This window comes from Candoia aspera, chromosome 1, assembly GCF_035149785.1.
Source record: "Candoia aspera isolate rCanAsp1 chromosome 1, rCanAsp1.hap2, whole genome shotgun sequence".
Lineage (NCBI taxonomy): Eukaryota > Metazoa > Chordata > Lepidosauria > Squamata > Boidae > Candoia > Candoia aspera.
In genome coordinates, this window is record NC_086153.1 from 25,463,320 (window position 1) to 25,481,195 (window position 17,876).

At 40.1% G+C, this 17,876-nt stretch overlaps 1 protein-coding gene and 1 pseudogene across 2 annotated transcripts in view; both read left to right on the forward strand.

Moving 5' to 3' along the window:
• MSRA (methionine sulfoxide reductase A) overlaps nucleotides 1–17,876 on the forward strand; it is a 242,753-nt gene that overhangs the window by 12,497 nt on the left and 212,380 nt on the right. The gene's annotated exons all lie outside the window — the stretch shown is intronic.
• Nucleotides 15,580–15,701, forward strand: LOC134488752 (U2 spliceosomal RNA; annotated as a pseudogene).

Below are 17,876 nucleotides of genomic sequence, written 5' to 3' on the forward strand. Positions count from 1 at the left end.
GTCTTCCCCGAAGATGGCCTGCCCTCTGGCTCCCGCCATAATGTCCCCTACGCATCACCACCTCAATAGTATGGTCTGCCCTGCTGCCCCCAGAGACTCCAAATCCACCTAGCCCCATTCCAGCACTTCCGGAGTCTCCCACTTGGAGTAGAGGTCCCTCCATCCACTCATACACCTTCACACATACACAGTTATCCACAGGGCAATGGCAAGCCCTCTGGCGCACCAGCTCGTGCTTTCAGCGCCATCTGGGCCCAGCCATCACCCACCCATTCATTCTTCAATCACAATGCTCCCTGTTCGGCCTCTCTCACTGTCAGTCAGGGGCATCTCATTCGCTCCCCCTCACCTCCTGCCTCTCAGGAGGTGAGTGCTCTCCCACACCGTCAAGACACTTCCTGACTCCCCCCCTTGTCTCTCACCCCAGGAGGGAGTCCTCATTCACACTAGAGGGGCCCCAACAGCTCTCCACCGTTTCCGGCAGGTAGGGAGGGGATGGCCCAGATCTCCTTGTCCAGCTCCCTCCACGTCTTGGGCCTACAATGCCAAGGCCTATAGCCCTAGGCCTATCCTGGGCTCTCCCTGGTCGGCCAGGCAGTTCGCTATCTGGCTGGTAGTTATCTGCTCCACTAAACCGGGCCTCCAGGCTCATTCCGCCGGCTCGCTGCATTGCTGGGCTGCTGCACCGCTCACCCGCTCTGCCAGGCTGGACCTCCAAGGTGGGTCTGCAGGTCTGTCTCACCACTGCTCTGCTGCGCCGCCGAACTGCTCCACTGGGCTGGCCCTCCAAAGTTGGGCCGTCGCACCACTGAGCTGTCTGTCTGCCACAACGCCAAACTGTCCCACCAGGCTGGTCCACCGAGGCTGGTCAGCTGGCCTGCAACGCCGTTGATTCACTGCGCCATCAGGCTGCTCCCCCGTGCCTCCAGGCCACCAGGCCACCGCAGGCTACCATCCAGCATCCCCAGGGGTCACCCTGCCGATGCCCCTCACGCCATTTGAGCCTCCCCCGAGTCCCATGCGCCGCCAATCTGCGCCGCCAAACCTCCGGGACTCGCCGCGTCACTTCGTGCCGCCGGGGCTCGCCCAGGTCCGCTGCCCCTCGCTGCTCCGTCCAGGGTGCTCCGTCCAACCCTGACCCATCAGGTATGATGGCCAGGGAGTCTAGAAATCCCCTCCAAACCCCCCGGTCAGGTGAAAGCTGGGGGGGGGGGGACCAGGAGTCTTCCCCTTAGAGCAGCGGTCAGTGTCGGCGTCTGCTCCCAGTCGCCATCTGGATCTATGAGTAGATTGCTCTAAAATATCCAATAGCCTATCTCTTAATGATTATATAGTAGGAAAAATTATAACTTGGAATGTAAAACAATTGTATGGTGAAGAAGTGAACTAGAATGAATTGAAAGAAAAATTAGATATGTGATGTTTTAGTGCAACTCTGAGAAAAGGGAAGAGTAATCTAATTAACTTTCTGTTCTTGTGCAGTAGAGTGGGTGACTACATGCATGAAGTAAAAGTATTAGTTTAAGAATGAAAGTTCTAAAGTATATGTCAGATAGTAAAATTAGTATCATCTTCATTGTTGTGGGTATTGTGGGTTTATGGTTTTGGGATTCTTAATTGTTGATGATTTCATGTTATGCTCCAAATAAATAGGGTTAATAAGAGAACCAGGGATGAGTTTTGGGAAGAATTGTGTGATATTCTGAATGAAGGTGATCCGGAACTGCTGCAAAAGTAGATGGTGTAACTGGGGAAATTAAAATATGGCTAAGATTTGCTTACTGAGTGGCTGAGCTACTTGTTAATGTTCATATGGAGGCTATACTGTATCTGTATCTGCTGAATGGAAAAATGCTATTACTATTCCCTTATACAAAGGAAAAAGGAACAAGAGGTAACAATCTGCAACATTTGAGAAGTGTAGAGAAGCTTTATGCTAGGCCATAAATATGCAGACTAGTTTCTTGCTTTTCAGTAGATCCCTGAGAAATGTATGACTGTGCAAACTGTAAAAGTTGATTGTACGTCTGTTACTTTAGAGTAAATGTATGATAGAGAAAAGGTTTGAACTATGGAATGCTCTGCCTGAATATGGAGTTGAAAGTTAGTTTTTGAATGTGATAAGAAGAATACATTTTGACAATCAACCTGATTTGCAATGGGGGTTGAATAATTTCGATTACAACTGTATATTGGAAATAATGTATGCTTGAGAATAAATACTTAGCAAATGGTTCACCAATGAGCGGAGAGGGAGACAAAAATGTGATGTCCCCTTGATCATTTTTTTTTGATAAATGTATTATAATGCTTATAATGACATTAAATTGTATAATGCAGGCAAGAATATGGATCTGATAATTAATACTGTATAGCAAAGACCACAGTAGTTTGATTAGGTTTGGTAATTATGTTTGGTAGGGAAAATGGAACAAATGATTGCAAGTTATAAAAAATTAAGAAAAAATAGAGTAGGTAGGTAGGTGAATTTTTGAATGCTTACTAAAAATGGGGCAGTGGGTGGAAAAAGTTTAAGATGTGTAAGTGCTTATAGAAAGGCAGTGAGTAGCGTATGATATGTTGTGGGGAATGAATATTTGTTGAAATAAATAAAATGGTTATGGATTAAAGCATGCCTCGTGCCACTTTATTACATGAAAGTGAGAACTGATTGTCAGAAGAAACATGAAAGTAAATTGAATGCAGTGGAAATTGGTTGAGGAATGCATTTGGTAAAGAAGGAGAGAGTAAAAAATGTATGGGTGGTGAATGTGGATTGAAAGAGTGAGTGACTAATATGTAAGATATAGGTTGAACATACATATCTAGGAAGAAAGAATGAATGAGTTGAGAGAATTGGAGAAGACCAAGAAGTCAAGGCTTGGTCTAGCTAATGAGATCCTGAAGTAGAGAATGCGAAAAGTTTATAATATACAAGGCAATGGATACGGTAGAAGTAAATATGATTTTTCAGGACAGAGAGGGATGGAAAAGTATAGTAAAAGTTGTTGGTGTATACTAGATTTAATTAGATTTCCTTTTCTCTTTATCTCATGCCTTAATTTTGTTTTTCTCACTACTTCTCACTTCTTGTCTTTGTTTTATTTTTAATGTTGCTCTTTCTTAAATTTAATAAATTATTATTATTGTTGTTGTTATTATTATTATTCCAAAAGGGAATTTCTGATGGATGTGCACATCTGTAATAGGCATTTCAATTTCATTGATTTTTCCTTAATTCATTGAAGTAAAACTCTTCATTTGATGGGATTTTGGTTCAATAAAAACTTAGAGTACTTAAAGTACTTAAAGGGTATCTAGAGTATTATTTCTTTTGGGATCTCTAAACTTAAAACTTACATTTAAGTTTACATTCTACCACCCTTGGCCAGTGGCCAAGGCTTATGGTGCTATAGGCCAAAAATCTGTGAGGACCAAAGGCTGGGGAAGGCTGATTTAGAAAATATATTTAGAAGATATATTTAGAAGATATACCAAAACAGGTCCACAATGTTTAGAGGATTGGAAACTGAAACTCTTCCTCCCAATTTTCTGGAAGGCTGCAGGTTGCAATTCAGTAATATGATGTCACAAGGAGGGGCAAGGCTAAATATATACCAGAATTGGGAGTGATTAACAGGAGCTGAATGTTGGAGATTTCAGAAAATATATGAGGTGATTTTTTTTCCATAAAGTATATAGTTAAAACAATGGAATTCACAGCCATGAACTTAAATATTTTTATTTTATTTTTTGTTTCAATTTCAAAAATTGACATAGTGCTAGTATGGAAACAAATGGATCATCAAACAAATGAACCGAGAGTTCTCACTTGAGGTACAAATGACCAGGCTCAAATTATCCTACTTTGGACATGTTATATGAAGACCTAGCTCTCTGGAGAAGGCTTTAATGCTGGGAAAGATGGAAGAAAAGAGAAGAGGATGACTAGCAGCAAGTTGGATGGACTCAGTTACAGTAGTGATGAGTGCACTGCTGTAAGACCTGAAGGACCAGTTTTGGGACAGATCACCATGGAGAAAATCTATGTGGTCACTAAGATTTGGCAATGACTTGATGGCACATAAACACAGTTCTGATAAAACAGTTGTATCAGAAAACAGTAAAAACTGTTGCATATCTCTTACAGAAACAATGAAATCCCACCAATCCTTGTAAAATAATGATATACTACTTTGCCTTGTCATACACTGCATTTTTTCAGAAACCTGTTGAAGCAAAGCTACAGACTAGATCTTATCATACCATCTATCCATTGAAATATTATCTGGAAATTTCTCTATTTAGCAATAACTAATTTGGCTGATAGAGGAACCTGAACATTTTTATGAGGGATTCACTTATTCATTGGGATTATGAATGGCTGCTAATTGTAATTGCTATATATTTTCTCCCTTGTCTTGAACTACCAGTGAAATTATATAATATTACAATATTCTTACATGAATATAAGGCAGAGAATTTTGCATATTATCATAAAATATATTTTCATTGGATTAACAAGTTGGTAAAATAAGGAAATGACAGTTTTATTAAAAATTGTTTTAATCATTATTATATCTGGCTTGCATAACATGACCCACAAAATTGAATGCAGTCTCCCTGTTATCTGATTAGGAGTATTTCGGGATATTTTAAAGTTGCCATGGCTCAAGATGGGTTTTATTTTGTAATTAATATGTAGAATACTCAATGTTTTACACTAAATGTAACTTAGCTTAGTTTTCCTCTTATTGAAAAAGTTATTTAAAGGCTTTGTCTCTTTCTTTATGAATAACCCCCTCATAAATGAAGAACGCTGGGAATACATGGCAAGAATATATGCTCCCACTAGGGTCACCCAAGGCACGAAGGTCATCTCAACTGCCCAAATGAAACAAGAAGGCATCTATGTCAGGCAGCAGCAATATAGGAAGATGCTGGAGGTGGATGATCACTTTAGTGACAGTGGCAAGGCATCATCTCATACTGCATAGGAAAAAACAATGGTAAACCTTTCCAGTATTTACCAAGAAAACCATATGCATGGATGAGAAAAAGTAAATGATGATACAGTGTCAGATGAGAGGCCCCTCAGCTGAGAATTTCTCAGTACTGTTGGCTTGATTAAAGCCTTCAAGACTTTAGTTGCCATTGTTGCCATGCAGAAAATCTACAAAGACAGAATTACAGAGGGAACATGAAACATAACAACACATGGAAGCTCAACACAACAACGATGAAACAAACAGACTACACTTTGACATCGGCATATTGGAGTGGAATTGAACACTTTTAGTCAGAAGAGCATACTATTCAGGATGTACAAAATGAAGGAACAGTGTTGCTTTCGTAGTCAGGTTATAGCAAAGAATTGTTTGCTGCTTGCTTGATTGCCTGAGTTAATAGTTCCTTGATTAGGGTGTATTGTGCTGTTTGATGGTTCATCTGGTGTTAATCCTAGTGCTGAGTTTTGCATATCTGGGTGTTGATTGCTGGCAAAGGAGTGTACTGGTCTTTTGGCTTTTCTCTTGTCTCTTTTGAATGGCTTGTAAATGTTGTTTACCTCTACGTGTCTGTTGATGGCTGCTTTGTCTGAGTGCCAGGCTTCCAGGAATTCTCTGGCATTTTTGGATTTGGGTTGGTTTAGGATGCTCACAGTTTCCCAGTTGAATCTATGGTTGAGTCTGTCCATGTGTTGTGAGATTAAGGAGTTCTCATCATGTCTTCTGACTGCTAGTTGGTGTTTGTGGATGAACTCTGCTAGTCTTCTGCCTGTCTGTCCTACATAGTGGCTGTTACAGTCTTTGCACTGTGTGTTGTAAATAACTCCTGTTTTTTCTTCTTGGGCTATTGGGTCTTTTGGGTTGCTTAATATGTTTTGAAGAGTTTTAGTTGGTTTATGTGCTATGGTGATGCCATGTGGTTGTAACAGTCTGTTGGTGGTTTCTGAGATATTTCTGATGTATGGCAGTGTTACCCTTTTCATAGTTTCTATTGGTTGGGTTGTAGTGGGTTGAGCGGTGAGGCACTTTTTGATGAAGTTGAGCGGGTATCCATTTTGTTGGAAGATGCTGTACAGATGATCTTTTTCTTTTTTCTGGTGTTCTGGGTTGCTGCAGTGTGTAAGTGCTCGTCTGAATAATGTTCTTACACGCTTCTCTTGTGGGAGGTTGGATTGTTACAACTTCCCACAACAGCCCAATCAAAGAACTCCCAAGGAGAGAACAACACCCCTTCCAACACAAGCAGGGCAAGCCATGGTATAAGTTTATATACGTGTCTGTATATAAGGCCCGCTCCCTCTTCGCACTGAAGATGTTGCCTAGCCTGGCAATGAAACGTCTGCAAGAAAACAACCAGGCTCAGAGAGCACCAAGGACTCCACAGTTCAACCCTGAGCTACAAATATTAGCTTTGAGACGTATTGTATCAGTAATAAGCTGATTAGGTAGTACCACTGTTACATCTATCCTTATTTTCTTAATACTGTGCCAGATTGGAATAGATATAAACAACTATCTGAAAACTGAAGCAACTTTGTCTGATCTGCTGGATCGGTTCCAAGCAGGCTCTAATGAATAAATTCACTGGCTGACAATGTATATATGTGGTATCAGGGAGAAATAACCTTTCCCCCACAACTGTTATCATTGTGATAGTTTTTAGAAGGGCTCTAAACTATAGAGCCATTTGGATGGTTTTGAATCTCCTGTGTTCCAATGACTGAATTTGCTTTTTCATTTCTCTCACCTGCACAGAATACCAATCAGCTGGTAAGGCTTTATGGTTTGGTTGATTGGTTTATTTATTTATCTAACAGATCTCTATAGTGCTGCATTTGAAAGACTCCTAGTGGAGGACTTTTAAGAATAATCTTCCAGTTCTAGGAAATTCTAGGAACTGAACTTTACAGAAAGGTATTATTTATTCATTAATTTTCTATCTTGCCTTTCATTTAGGAGCTTAAGGCAGCACATGTAGTCTCTCCTCTTCATATTTTTCCCTACAACAATAATTCTGTGAGATGCTTCAAAAGTACTTAGAAACTGTAGGAAACTACTAAGATGAATACATTTCCCAGGAAGGGATATCAAAATTGCTACCCCTGTCTTGTGCAGTTATCACTGGCTCCTGCACCCATAACTGTACAGAAGACAAAATAAAATGATAACCTGCATTGAACCATAGCCTTGTGACAATTGACCATAGCATAAATATTAAAATCCTGAAGACTAAAATAATGATAGGTTTTTTACTACCACCTTTCATTAATACCTATACTTCCCTAGCTCTAAGAAATTTGTTAGGAAGAGAATTAGTACGTCTTCACTTTTGTTCCTCAATCCTTGGTAAATATTCAGAACTTGCTGTTGAGTGGATGTAATGATATGAAAGGTGGTATCCTTACGGCCTGCAGCTACTACTCTTCCAAGGAGTAAAACCATTTAAATAAACCAGGGTCCCCCATGTGGGGGTGTGTGATAAAAATATGATAAATAAATAAACATCTAAAACATCTAAAAATTCTCTCTGTTGATTTGGTAGTAGATTGATGCATGTGTATCAATTAATGTTTCTTTTTTTTCCTTTAAAAGTAAATACATTGCAGATTAGTTCTATGTTTCCTTGGATGTATTCAACTAATCTTACTCTTAGTATTCTTAGTACTTTGGAAACTCCTAATTGATTAATTATAGAGCCATTTTCTTGTAGTGGTTAAGGCATCAGGCTAGAAACTGGGAGACAGTGAGTTCTAGTCCTGTCTTAGGCACAAAGCCAGATGGGTGACATTGGGTCAGTCACCTTCTCTCAGCCCTAGGAAAGAGGCAATGGCAAACTACTTCTGAAAAAACTTGCAAAGAAAATTATGGGGATTTGTCCAGGCAGTCTCTGGGAACTGGACTCGATTGAATGGATTAAAAAAAATTGATTAATTAACTAATGCACTAAATTCTAAGGATTAAGTACTTTAGATGTCTTTAACTGACTGTTTGAAATTTTATATGAACAGTTGCAGTAAGATTGGTTATAAATTAGAGTTCATTTTAAAATTATAACTCAAAACAGCAGAATTGTTTTAATTACACAAACCTAATAGACTCCATTTGCCTTTTTTGTTCCTACGTCATATTTTCTGGTGTCTCTATGAATTGTAGTCATAACTTGTAGATGCCTTTGAAGTGCAGAAATTGCCCATGGGAGTAGAAGAAAAATCAAAAGAAAATTAAATGATTAATTAGTGCAATCTAGAGTCTTTCACCAAAGGCATTTCAGGGACATATTTAGCTCTATTAACTATCATGAATTTCAAAAGGAGGTTCACAGTGTTTTGAAGATTATAAAATACCATTTTGTAGTTGCTACAGGGGAAATTATCTCTGAAAGATCTCCGCCAAACCTCTCACTGAATGTGGACCTAGATAGGAGGGATTGAGAATTTCTATTATATTCTTCTTTCCAAAAAAAGAAAAAAAGATTTCCATGAGAGGAAGATGAATATTTGGAAGAAAAATATGAAGTAATTGGGTCTAATTAAGGAGCATACATTATGACCTTACAATTTCCTGCATTCATGTGCAGAGAAATAGTGGTAGTTCTGTCAGGATTATTGTGGAAGTATGTAAGGCAACTGAGTGTTTTGGAGGACAACATAGGAACAGGATATAGGAACAGGATATGACCTCTGATATTCATAATCTTATGTCTATTAATAGTGGGGAGAGTAATGGGGTGTAGAATCTATATTTGGTTTCATAATTACAGCTTCAGATTAGAATTAGTTGTAAATTCTCTGACATGAAGGTTGTACAGTCTAATCTTGGGCCTTTGTCACTTAGCTTAACATAACTCACAAGGATGTTGTGGGAATACAATAGGCATTGAGCAGGTGAGAAAGTCTAGGTACAGTGGTGCTGAAAAATTTGTGAACCCTTTTGAATTTTCACTACAGGTAGGTCAAAGTTATGATAGCACTGAACGAATAGTATTTATGACCAGTCCTCGAAGTTACGACCATTGCAGTGGTCACATGATCAAAATTTGGGTGCTTGGCAGCCTATCTTCATTTATGGCCACAGGGTGCGCTTCAACTACCCCCACCTATCTCCCACCAATCTTTGCCCTTTAGGCTGCCACACACTCTGCTGCCCCTGCCACCCTGCCCTCCGCCACCCCTGCTGGGTGAGGGGAGTTGAAGCAGAGGCGAGCGCGGCAGGGCAGGAGAAGCATGAGGTCCTGGCCTGACAACCACAACTAGGACTACTGGAACTGCCATCACTAAGAGCTGCAGTCACATGATGTTTTGTCTAATGACTTCTTTGCTTAGCGAAGGAAATTCTGGTCCCAATTACTGTTGTTAAGTGAGGACTACCTGTGTTTGTTGAGGCAGTTTGCAATGAACTTTCAATAGTTTCAGTCAGCTACTTTGTAGCAGAATGTGTATAGTGATGTTTTGCATGAACACAAGGCTTAAGTCTCATGGATAACACCTGCAGACAGAACAACTTTGGCAATTCCCTGATATTCTTAGCTCCATTGTGGAGCAAATAGGTATCCAATTGCTGAAATTTAAGCAGAAGTAATTATAATTAATGCTTTAGACCTAAATTCTGTGCACAATTATGCGCAAATAAGATAACTGAACATAGGGTTATTTCAGAATATATGCATAGAATTGTTTTGTGAAGTTTGAGGACTGCCCTCTTTTTTAAAGCTGCATTTGCCACCTTTTAGCAAGAATGCATCCCAGGTTTTTTTGACTGCATAATAAAGGAGGGAGGAAAGCATGATGAAAAAAATAATTTGGTCTTAAAATCTAGCTGAAACATGAAAGAGTTAATTAAATTTTATCAAGAGGCTTTTTCTCTGGTTGCTTTTTCACACCTTTTTTAACCTAATATATACATTTCACAAGGGAAATTAAATTAAAATTACATTTTGTGATGGTTCTATTTAATGACATCACAACTCTGTTTTTTAATGAGCTGGAAGAAATTATATGGTTTTAGTGAAGAACTATATACATGACTTGGCAGGTATTCAGAGTGATCAAAATGTTTAATCGATTCTTTCCTGAACACTTAAGGAGGTTAATGTTTATAAGATAATTTAAATATTACATGTTTAATTTTTTTAAGTAAAAGATTTTTTTTAAAATTGAAAAATAATGTATGACAACTTCATGGTTTCAACTTGGTATGATGAGTTGGAAATTCAATTATTAGTATTCGAATAGCAGAAGATGATTATGGCAAAGCTTAGATAACAATCTTTTTGCTTGCATCACAGAAGTTGATATAACTGATCCAGAAGGATTGGCCTCAGAAGGTGATGCCGAGGGCTATGACACCATCCCATTGCCATTGATTTATGATTTGTTGCAAGAATCTCCTGTGCTTTTCAGTATGTTTGGGAAAAGTAATTCCAAGGTTTGGCTGAGGTATCATCAATATGCAGCTGACAATCACTTCTTTCTTTTACTCTCATCTCATTACAGACAGATTGTGGAATCTTCTAGCAGGGTCCAAACAAGACAGAGGTGCTATAGATAAGGAAATGTATACTCTGGTTTCAGATTTACAGTTTTAATTCTAAATGGGATTTTACTTCCCTAAAAAGACCAGTGTGTGGTTAGGAGATCTCCTGGATATTTCACTGACTGAAAAATCAGGTGGTATCAGTACACTGCTTAGATATTGTTTGGAGGAGATAGATCTTGGTCCAGTTATCTTCTGGTGACAACACAGATGGACTATTATATCCTCTACAAGAGACTATGTTTAAAGATGATCTGGGAAGTTCAGCTTGCACCAAAGGTGGCTGCTTGCTTATTGACTAGACCATGTTGTATCAGCTACAATTATTGCAGTGCCTTTCCACAGTCAGTTTAAATTATTGGCATTGGTGTTTAAAATCTTAAATGATTTGAATTAAATTACTTCATCTGTATCAACCTGCACACCTTCTGAGATCAACATTAGCAGTTTTAACATCTTCCGGATTCTTCACTACAATATGCTGGGAATAGAATAGTAACTTGGCTTTTCATAAAACATAATTCACATAGGAGAAGGAGGGGGGACATACAGAGTTGACCAAAAAAGTGGGAAGTCTTAAAACACCTGAGAAGATTCTGGAGAGAAGAAGCTGAGTAATGAAGCTAAAGTTCCTATAAATAGCATGGATTAGATAATTCCAGTGACTGTTGAAAATGGACTGGTGGTTTCTATCCAGAGTAAGGTTGGTTGGTTAGCCTAAAATGGAACCAAGGACTTTACACTCATGATGAGTGTAATTCTGTAAGCTGCCTGGGGTTACCATGTGTGAGTTGGGCGGCCATATAAATTTGATAGATAGATAGATAGATAGATAGATAGATAGATAGATAGATAGATAGATAGATAGATAGAGGAAACTGGCAAGACTGGAAGAAGATACATTTGAGAGCACAGTCTGGGGGAAAGGAGTGCTGAAGAGGAAAAGTACCATATGACACTCTTCTAGTAGATGATCATGGGACAGAAGATAGAAGAACAGATTTAATGGTCTGATCACTGTCCAACCCAAGGTCACTGTCAGCTGTGCAAACTATGAGGGATGATAAATTGTCAATTAATATTGTAAGTCCTTTCCTTAAACCCAGGTTGGTAAATAAAAACAATCCTAGTAATTAGTAGCATAGAATGGTGCATAAAGTCTAGGAACCAATATCAGGTTCTTACCATGATGTGTTAAGACATTCTTACTTAGAATGCTTTTGAGAACAAAAGCTAGTTTATAGGGAAAAAATCGGTACAATGCAAACTACTTTGCTACACTATGCTTGGTTAGAGAAGGAAGGTCAATCTGGAATCTGCCTGGATCTTCCTGTTTTAATAATATCCTGGAACCCATGTACTCCATCACACCCTAAGTGAACAGAAACTGACATAACTAATACATGGTATGAAGTTAAACACAGCAGCTATTTATTTATGTCAATTTATATGGCCACCCATCTGACGGCAGCAACTCTGGGCAGCTAATAAAGGATTAAAATTCAGTAAAATGAAAATAATATTAATACATATAATGGCAGCCAAGGACAACCTCAGTCATCACTAATAACCATCTTTCCTATTAACCTCCTAACTTCCGTGCTTGGGAAAACAGCAATGCTTTTAAGTCTTTATGAAATGCAAGCAGAGCCTGGGCCAGTTGGATCTTGGGAGGTATGGTGTTCCAGAGGGCAGATGTTGCAGCAGAAAAGGCTTGCTTCCTCAGACCCACCAGATGACATTCCATGGTGGCTGGAATGCTAGCTTGTGGAGTGGATAGAAACAGTAGGAGAGACACAATCCTGCAAATATCCTGTGCCAGGAAGGGCTTTAATAGCTACCCAGCTTATGGAGCAGGGTGTAACATGGATGTTCTGAGGTATGTCCCTAACTGCTTGTGCCACTGCATTCTGGACCAGCTGAAGCTTCTGGATGCTCTTCAAGGATAGCTCCATGTAGAGCACATTGCAATAATCCACTCTGGAGGTGACCAAGGCATGAGTGACTGTGAGAGCAGTGCCTCTTGATCCATGAAAGAGTGCAAATGGAATATAAATTGTAACTCTGCAAAGATGGAAATCACTGGATTGGGGGAGGGGGCTAAAATCCAGAGCCCCTCTAGCTAGGGTTGAGTTGAAGCCTGTTCTTTGTCGTTCAGGCCCCTAAAGCCTCCAGACAGAGAAAATATCTCAACATCACTTGGTTAAGCAGGGGCGGAGATATATATAACTGAGTTATCAGCATAGTGATGATACCACACCCTGTGTGGGCAGATGAGCTTACCCAGAGGCTTCATGTAGATATTAAACAGGAGTGGAAAGAGTATAAAGTCCTGAGGAACTCCACAAAGAAGAGGTCTTAGGCTGGATGTCTCCCTACATCAATACTGACTGGAATCGACCTGGAGGAAGGAAGAGAGCCACCATAGCACCATGCCCCTCACTCCTAATCTCCTGAGCCACCTAAATTGAATATTTGCATTACAACTAGGTATTGTGCATATTTATCTGGCATTGTGGGAACTGATCATACTGTATATTAAAATGATAGCCAGGTAACTGTGTGTATAGTCTAGCCAGCATGCACCTTCATATCATGTTAGATGAACCCATACATTAGTCTTTGTTCATAATCTTTAACTTGCCCATGTGACAGAGTATACCCCAACACCATTTGGAGACTATGGATACTGACTAGGCAATATATAAAGTCTTTTTCTTTTAGTGAACATTCTCTATGGAAGCTGATGAGTAGAACTATAAATGAATACTGTATGTGAAATTGCTTTATCTTGAATCAAGCTAGTGCTATCCAACTTAAATAATAGGAAGCTATTCAAGATGTCTGGCTGGAGATTTCCCCTTTTGGTGGAATTAGAAAAATGCCAATTGAGGAAAGGCATTATATATAATGGGAATATTATTCAGTCAGTAGTTGAGGTCAAGAGATAATGGGCAACTAACTCCTTATGTTGCACACAATAAGTAGGTATTTCTTTGCACATCACAATATGTCTTAATGTAGTTCATTTTATTTTTCCTTTTTCTGAAGCCTGATCGTTGTGTGGATTGTAAATCATTGGTTATAGCTTATGTTATTTAAGCTTAGCTAATTATGATTTATTCAATAAGCCAGTTAAGCAATGGCTCAAGAGACACGTGCAAACCCGGATTATCATAGTTGAAAAACTGTAAAAAGTTACACAAAGAATGAAAAGTAAGAATGAAAAATAAACTTACATAGAAGAAGAAAACAAATCTTGAAATTTAATTTAAGCTTTATGATTGTGCTCAAACTATAAGAACATTACTGCTGACTGCTCTTACACACATGCTACAGCCACACTGTGGCATTTTGGGGTTGAAGTAAGAATGCTGGAAAGTCTTTTGAGAGATCTGTATATAAATCTATTCTTAGCGTGGTTAGATTGCATACATTTACAATCAAGAGCATTTACATATTGTAGATCATTTGGTCAACTAATTATATAGTTACTGCATTCCTCAATAACTAGTAGTTCTAGAGATTGCCACACATTTAGAGTAGGGTCATCTGCAGCTAGGGAAGTGCTGTGCTTGATTTTGATGCTTTTTGTGCTGTAGTTGAATTGACTGTGATGTGATATAAATGAAATAAATAAAATGCTACATAAATTACCTTCTCAGCTGCATGTATTTTGAGATATCTGGAATGCCTTAATGTAATTTGTTTGGATTTGTCTTAATTGGGATTGGTCTTTTCACCAAAGCAGAAAGATAAATTGACATTCAGCACCTGTACATACTCTTTTTATTAAATCCTGGGACATTGTTTGGTACTTAGTCCTTTTTTATTCAGGAGATTGCCATCTCATATATACATAGCATTCTATCCACGTGGAGAGCACAGGCCAGAAGGAGTCCAGATAGTATGGTAAGATTGTGGCCCAGGCACCACCAAAGACTTTGCTCATGGGGAGTCAAAACTAATCAAGACAAGGCAAGTCACTGGCACTCCAGTCATAATTTTATCACAGAAATGGGCAGGAGAAGAAATATTTTGCCTCCTGTGACTGGAGCGTTAATTTTGATAGTTTTAGTTGAATCCCAAAGTCCTGGATTGCTCACATTTATTTATTTAACAAATGCGTATGGCTGCATACATTAACTAAGTTACTCTGGGTGGCTAACAAAACACATGGATAAAGTAACAGTGTAAAAGCTATAAATGAGAGCCAGTTTGGTGTAGTACTTAAGGCACCAGGCTACAAACCAGGAGACTGTGAGTTTTAGTCCCACCTTGGGCATGAAGCCAGCTGGGTGACCTTGGGCTAGTCACTCTCTCCCAGCCCTAGGAAGAAGGCAGTGGCAAACCACTTCTGAAAATGCTGCCAAGAAAACTGCAGGGACTAGTCCAGGCAGTTGCCAGAAATTGACTTGAAGGGGCACAAAAAGCCAAGCCAAGCCAAACCAACCCCCCCTATTAAAAATACAGATTTTTTTTAAATCTAGGTTTCTTGCAAAACTGACTCACAACACAAAACAAACCATGTACTAGCATCCTGGCCCAAGTGCCTGAGGAAAAAATCAGGCCTTCAAAGCCTTATTGAAGGCAAACAACATTGGGACCATCCAAAACTCAGGAGGGAATCTGTTCCATAGGACAAGCGTCATGACGGAGAAGGCACACCTGAGTTCCATTAGTTGACACTGTTTCACAGAAGGGACCCCCAGCACGCCCACTCTGCCAAATGTGGTAGGATGGAGAGAAAGCCGGTCCCGCAAGTAGCCTGGCCCTTTGCCATGCAGGGCTTTAAAGATGACAACCAGTGTCTTGAATTTCACTCAGAAGCCTACTGGAGTCCATGCAACTCGTGTAGTAATAGTGTTACATAGGTATACTATTGTGTACAGAGAATGGCAAGTGTTGCTGCATTCTGGCCCAGCTGCAGCTTCCAGAAGCTTTTCAAAAGCAGCTCCATTGCAGTAGTCCAACTGGGAAGGACTAAGGCATGAATGATCATGGAATCTAGGAATGGGTGCAACTGGTACACAAATGGTGTATTGCTTCTCAGCCTTTTGGCTAAGATCAAGTGTAATAGTATACAAATGGATTTGTGTAAATATCCTCCTTTTCATGAAAGGACTGTATTTTAAAGAAGGTACCTTTATTGGGATTATCTTTGCAAGAGTGAACATATTACACCTGTTCCTGGAAAAAAGAAATACAGGTGTAAGTGAAAGAATAAATAAAGAGCAATGTATTTCTTCTTCAGCAAAGGATCGTTACCTTGTCATGGTGCTGGAGCTTGAGCACCTCCATGATGCCATGAGCTAAACCGTGAAGGGCCACCCAAGACGGGAAGGTCATGACAGAGAGGTCAGACTAAATGTGATCCCTGGGGAAGGTAATGGCAACCCACCCCAGTATTCTTGCCGTGGAAACTAAATGGATCAGTACAACCAGAGATATGTTGGTATACCATCGGAAGATGAGACCCCCAGGTCGGAAGATGGTCAAAATGCTACTGGGGAGGAACAGAGGATGAGTTCAACTAGCCCCAGACGTGATGATGCAGCTAGCTCAAAGCCGAAAGGACGGCTAGCGGCCGACGGGGCTGGTGGTGAACGGCAAATCCGATGTTCTAAGGATCAACACATAATTGGAATCAGGAATGTAAGATCTATGAGCCAGGGCAAATTGGATGTGGTCATTGGCGAGATGTCAAGATTAAAGATAGACATTTGGGGCGTCAGTGAACTGAAATGGACTGGAATGGGCCACTTCACATCAAATGACCACCAGATCTACTACTGTGGACAAGAGGACCACAGAAGAAATGGAGTAGCCTTCGTAATTAACAGTAAAGTGGCTAAAGCAGTGCTTGGATACAATCCAAAAAACGATAGAATGATCTCAATTCGAATTCAGGGCAAGCCATCTAACATCACAGTGATCCAAATATACGCCCCAACCACAGATGCTGAAGAAGCTGAAGTAGAGCAGTTCTATGAGGATCTGCAGCACCTACTGGACAACACGCCTAAAAGAGACGACGGCATCCCAGCTGAACTGTTCAAAATCTTGCAAGATGATGCTGTCAAGGTAATGCATGCTATATGCCAGCAAATTTGGAAAACACAAGAATGGCCATCAGACTGGAAAAAATCAACTTATATCCCCATACCAAAAAAGGGAAACACGAAAGAATGTTCAAACTATCGAACAGTGGCACTCATTTCACATGCCAGTAAGGTAATGCTCAAGATCCTGCAAGGTAGACTTCAGCAATTCATGGAGCGAGAATTGCCAGATGTACAAGCTGGGTTTAGAAAAGGCAGAGGAACTAGGGACCAAATTGCCAATATCCGCTGGAGAATGGAAAAAGCCAGGGAGTTTCAGAAAAACATCTATTTCTGTTTTATTGACTATTCTAAAGCCTTTGACTGTGTGGACCATAACAAATTGTGGCAAGTTCTTAGTGGTATGGGGATACCAAGTCATCTTGTATGCCTCCTGAAGAATCTGTATAATGACCAAGTAGCAACAGTAAGAACAGACCACGGAACAACGGACTGGTTTAAGATTGGGAAAGGAGTACGGCAGGGCTGTATCCTCTCACCCTACCTATTCAACTTGTACGCAGAACACATCATGCGACGTGCTGGGCTTGAGGAATCCAAGGCTGGAGTTATAATTGCTGGAAGAAACATTAACAATCTCAGATATCCAGATGATACCACTTTGATGGCTGAAAGCGAAGAGGAACTGAGGAGCCTTATGATGAAGGTGAAAGGAGAAAGTGCAAAAGCTGGCTTGCAGCTAAACCTCAAAAAAACCAAGTTTATGGCAACCAGCTTGATTGATAACTGGCAAATAGAGGGAGAAAATGTAGAAGCAGTGAAAGACTTTGTATTTCTAGGTGCGAAGATTACTGCAGATGCTGACTGCAGTCAGGAAATCAGAAGACGCTTAATCCTTGGGAGAAGAGCAATGACCAATCTCGATAAAATAGTTAAGAGCAGAGACATCACACTGACAATAAAGGTCCGCATAGTTAAAGCAATGGTGTTCCCCATAGTAACATATGGCTGCGAGAGCTGGACCATAAGGAAGGCTGAGAGAAGGAAGATCGATGCTTTTGAACTGTGGTGTTGGAGGAAAATTCTGAGAGTGCCTTGGACTGCAAGAAGATCAAACCAGTCCATCCTCCAGGAAATAAAGCCAGACTGCTCACTTGAGGGAATGATATTAAAGGCAAAACTGAAATACTTTGGCCACATAATGAGAAGACAGGACACCCTGGAGAAGATGCTGATGCTAGGGAGAGTGGAGGGCAAAAGGAAGAGGGGCCGACCA